Consider the following 6,007-nt stretch of genomic DNA (forward strand, 5'->3'; position numbering starts at 1 on the left):
TTTTCAACTATTTATATCTGCCTTACCCATCCACATACATTGTTCTTTAAACCATAATTAATAATGTGTGCTCCATGAACTGTTGGGTGCAATTTCCATTAAACTCTTCTGCAGCATTTCCACGTACTTGGTGAGGACTTTAGTTTGAAATATTGACTCATCAGAGAAGAATACCTTCAAGAGGCCATATTACTGCACTACATATTAGGCCTAGAAAACTTTCAAATCACGTTTAATAAATAAATAAATCTTTATTTGTTGTTCAAATTCTTACAATCATTGACAATGTCATATTGCAGTCTAGAAAAGATAAAAATACTATACCCAAAACTTGAGTATAAAATTATATTCATAAATTAATTCTTATTACTTGCTAATAAAATAAAACAAAACTTCACTTGATTTGAAAGTACAGGAATTTATTAAGTAAAATGAAACTAAAAATGTTAACACTTCTAATTAAGAGCTTTTAATGAAATAAATAAATATAAATTAAAAGTCACTTGTAACAAATTTATTCAAAACAAATAATTAAAATAAAAATACCTTTCACACAGTTTTTATTATTAAGCTAAACTCTCCTCAACTTACTTGTTCTCTACTTCAATATATCTGTTGCAATAATATATTGATGAATTGGCGCTTTACTGAGTGAGTGTACATATTCATATAATATATATATTTCAAAAAAGTTCCTTGAGAGCATCTGTGGACAAAAACAACAAATTACAAAAGGGTTTGTCAAGCTTACGCAATTTAGAACAGATTTTAAATAAATAAATCTTTATTTGTCGTTCAAATTCTTACAATCATTGACAATGTCATATTGCAGCCTAGGGCATGGTCAAAATAAAACAATTTTATCAAAATAATTTAAACTTAAACTAACATTAAAAAAAGAAAAAAAGTGCTTTAGTAACATAAATTAAATAGTAAATAAACAATTGTCAAAGTTTACATATAAAAATTATTATATATCTAAAATGTAATGTTTTTTAATTCTAAAAACTCGTCTAAACTATAGAAAGGGTGTTTCAAAAGCTAACTACAAAAAAGCTTAGTGAAGGTGTTATGTGGATACTTATTTACCAGAGGTTCTAAAAAATGATAGATTTTCAGCGATGTCACCATGTGACTATTTAAGGTTTTCTGAGGCGGTGATAACCAATTGCAGCATTGTTTTTAGTTCTTGTATTGTATGAATGAATTTTGTTGTTAAATTTTAAAAATTTTGGATTTTTTAGAATATAGTTAATTAAATCAAATATATATAGATTGATAACCGTTTGAATCTCTAACAGAATAAAAAATGGTTTACAATGTTCCAGCGGTTGAGAATTAGTCATTACTCTAATAGCTTTTTTTTTTAAGAAAATGGGCAAACTATAACTTTGGTTTAGCTAATTCATATTAAATAATTGGGTCACCTAAAATAATCAAAAGGTGAGAATCAATACACAAATTAGCAATCATAATCAGTAGTTCACTTACTCGGCACTACCCAGTCGCGGTCAAGGTCGCCTCAGCTCAGTTGCAGCGCTCGTATGTCCTATCACTCGGTACGTTCAAGTCAGACTGGCCCTAGAAGCGTAGTATTGCCGAGCAAGTTCCAACTCGTGTTACAGATAAGTAAGGCCGCAGTCCCGTGACCACCGAAAGCCTGGATGTGAACGAGAAAAAATCACTCAATTTGCACATTGTCTCTGAGAGCCTATTTTCCAAGGGTAATTGCGGTAAAGCAAAACAAAATTATGCCCCATAGTTAACTACCATTTCGGTTTATAGTGATATTAAATATTTTTTTATTTGGCTATTCACAATCTTCTTTTCTTCATTGGTTTATGCCTCTTGCCCATTCTATGTCCTTCTTTGCCAAAGTAGACCAATCCGTCATTAAGTTTGAAGTAGTGTCCAGATTTGCCAACTCAAAGACTGATGGGTTCTACTTAATACAAGGGTCATTCAATAAGTAACGAGACAAAGTACTACTGCTAAAACGCGGCTGAATTGATCCGTGTGAAACTTTCTGGATATAAAGTTGGAAACCTTGCTATGACATCTCATCATCTGTTCAATCATATTTTGCAAACATAGCCTCAACTTTACTCATTTGACAATGGTGAGTCCACTTGAGAATTGCATTGTGGAAGAGCGACGTGCCATGATCATTTTCTTTTTTTTTTTTTTGCTCTCTTAGGACAAGAAGCTTATAAATTGCACTTAGTCATGTAAGAACCTTTGCGCTGCTTCCGGAGTGATAGGATATTCAGGATGGGTAAGGTTATGGAGTAGGGGCCGCCTCCTATCAAGATCCATGAGGAAGAATTAGGGCACTACATCTCAAAGTCATCCTGGAAGAAGGGGAGGCCAGCTCTGAACGAGCCTCTACAGTCAAAGTAGGCAGGGGGTGGCACACCCTTGTTGAGGTTAACAAGAACCTCTGAGGTAAGGGAACAAACCCCACCAACTCCAACAGTCATCTTCCACAGTAGAACAGTAGACTAGACCTATCGAATTGCCCATGAACCCCAGAATCTCAACATTTGCGGTTAGTGATGTGCCGCTACTGGACATCCATAAGGTGGCCCAGATTGAAGTGGCACATCGGTTTTTGCTGTGCCCAGTGGTGGGTTCAACTGGTAGGTATAAACCAGCCAGAAGTGATCCCTACTGGGTAATCTTGGAAGGTTAGATAGGCTGTAAAATCCACGAAAGAATGTTAAAATGTACAGACACCATTGTTTGAATCGAACGTTTACAAATGGAAAGACCAGTTTTAAAGTAGCTGTACAAAAGCTTTTGTCGAGCAACGCATTTGGACGGCCGATCGAAATTGGGACTTCTTGAATTGAACATGTCTTTTTTGCTTCAATATACATTTTGTATACATCAAATTGCATCATAAAAAATACTAACTAATATTCTTATAAACTAAGAGGTTATAATGTGATAAAATACCCTAATCCTATAACTAGTCAATCTGAAGATGATCTGGACAGGAGAGGAATTTTGTTCTCGTATCATTGAGTTTAATGAGCTAGATCCTTATTGACATTCTCAAATTGTTTTTTTCAGACGAATCCACTTTCTATCGCAATAACGTTGTAAATAGGCATAATTGTAATTATTACAACACTGGTAATCCACACATTCTTGAACAGACTCTACTCAAATCATAAGGAATTACTGTTTGAGCAGTTGTCAGTTGTAATGGGGTGATATCTTACGACATTTTAGACAGTACAATGACTGGGAATAGGTATGAACAGGTTTTAAATGAACAAGTATTGCCTCATTTTACGGTTCCAGAAATGGATCAAGCAATATTCCAACAAGATGGTGCTCCTCCTCATTTCGTAAATCCTGTCAAGCAATTACTAAATGACAACCTTCATGGCTGTTGGATTGGTCATGGAAGTGATTTTTTAGATTGGCCACTCCGATCCCCAGATTTAACTGTGTGTGATTTCTTTCTATGGGGTTACTTAAAGGAACAAGTTTGTACTCGTAGCTTCAGTAATGATGAGGAATTAAAACAATCAATTGAAGAGGAACTTCTCCGGATACCGCAGAATTTCTTGGTAAGAGCTTACGATTCATTTGTTAAGCGCTGTTATCTGTGTGTCGCTGTGGATGGATTACAGTTTGAATAATTTTATTGTGGACTGTAATTGTAGATTTTTTATAGGCTGTTCTCATTTTCTGATTGAAATGCTTTATTTCTCTAGAATATGGCAATAAATAATTTTACAAAACCAAAAATACTGTTTGTTTTATTGTTTTTAAACTATAGTTTTTCAAAATGCCACCATTTTGTTTCAAAAATTGCTAGAGAGCTCGAACTTTCACAAATTATTTCTAAAACCTATCTAATGAATTGTGCAGAGTTTGAAAATGTTTGGTGCACAAATGGGCAAGTAATATAAAATCAAACGTTTAAACCACTTTGTGGGACACCCGGTACAAATACGTGCATGTGTTTATTTATGAATCTATCTGTACATTTATTTAGCTTGAAATGGGCATTACTCATTTTCCTTCTTACAAGTCATCTTTGAGCCATTTTGTTAGACCGAAACATCAACAAATAAAGGATTAGAAAAATTTAATTAGAGCCCCGCAGTTTAAAATGAATGAAACCTGAACATTATTTTTTTTTTAATTTGAAGACATTTTAAAATAAATCTACAGGTACAATTTTTCTGGTCTCTTTTTTATTATAAATTGGAGCGTTTATACATAATTTTAAAATGTAAACTTTTATTTAATGTAAGCAAGACAAAATATTCTTGTAGACTATTAAATAAGAAATAATGTAGCCTGTGTGATTTCTAGTAAAAACTAGTAGTAACTTTGTTGTAAAACCATTTGTTTTTAAATATTCTAATACAGCGCTTCTCAAACTTTTTTGGTGTCATACCACCATATTTTGAAACCTTTATGTACCACTGATTTATATACAATAATAAACCATACATATTATGTAATAAATGCTATTTTAAAACTTGTAATATTTTATAACAGAAGTGTTCAAAGTTTATGATTCTTATATAATAAAAGACTTCACCACACTCCAAAATGGCATATCTACACCAATGCTCGTACCATGATTTGGCGTACCACCATGGTATGCGTACCACAGTTGGGAACCAATACTAATACACTTGTTATTTTTGGATTTTTATTAATAGGCGGGACTGTGACAAACACATTAAGAGGGTGAAGTACCCATTGATGACCTTGAGTTTAGTCCCATATAACCAATGTTCATTTCAAACTGTCCTGACCTAATTTTTGCAGGATACACACGTTTTTTTTTTATATCATTAATTCATTGTTTTGTGAATCCAATGATTACATTTCCAAAAAGTGCATAGAAAAATTGTTGAGTGCAATATTATAATAATTTTTGTATAATTAAGTAAATATTGAAAATAAAAATTTTGTTCACTTTATTCCCTTAATATGAAAATGTACTTTAAAATACTTTTAGTTTCATAAAATTATCTTGTTTGGTTAGCTTTGGAGGACTGTTTAAAAAATGTATGTAATTGTTACTAATCGGAGCGGTGCCTACAAGTTGGAGATGAAACTACTTGGAAAACTCATCAGATTAGTTCTTGGCACAAAATTTCAAGTATCTTAATATTATCTTGTTTAAAATACATTTAAATGTATGTTTCACAATATATATATATATATATATATATATATATATATATATAATTATTAATCGTAAAACACAAAGTGTTTGGTAACTGAATTGTTATAATTATATCAAAGCATGACACCAAGTGAAGAGCTTGACGTTATTGTAGATTATTATGAATGGAGAAATGTAGACAAGACGTATATCGTACATACGAGGAGGATCAGAAAGTTTTGCAACTAAAGTATAATGAAAGGCGTTAAACATATCAAACTCATTTACTTTGATACATAATCACCCCTTAATATAATCACTTGGTCAACCTGTTCGGTAGACCTTCGATAAAAAAATTGTTTAGTCTTGGACTGCAAACCATTGTTTTGTAGCAGCTTTCACAGACTCAGAATCCTAAAATATTCTTCCTTTAAGCTGTTAATCACTACGTACCAGGTCTAGGCTGCAGTAAGGTGGGTCGTTGAGCTGCTCGAAACCACACTCCCGGTCATCCTGTCCAACATGAGACTGATGAACTGGTCCATTATTGTGCAGCAGGAGAACACCTCTTTGCTGATCATCCCTTTTCCAATATGGCTTGTCTTAAATTCCGGAGTAGTTGGGCATAATATTCCCCTGTTTTTGTTCTTCTGTTATCAAGATAAGCAATCATCAGTATACTCTTGGAATCACAGAAAACTGTGGCCATCACTTTCCCGACTGAGTCCTGAACTTCCTCGGTGGTGGAGAACTCTTATCACACGATGACGATGATGAATGGAGAGGTTTCAAGGCACTCACCTGACTGAGACTTTGGACATGCCCAGAATATTATGAACTATCATGTGTGCACTGTCATTGGAT

Source organism: Homalodisca vitripennis, chromosome X (genome assembly GCF_021130785.1).
Source record: "Homalodisca vitripennis isolate AUS2020 chromosome X, UT_GWSS_2.1, whole genome shotgun sequence".
Taxonomy (NCBI): Eukaryota; Metazoa; Arthropoda; class Insecta; order Hemiptera; family Cicadellidae; genus Homalodisca; species Homalodisca vitripennis.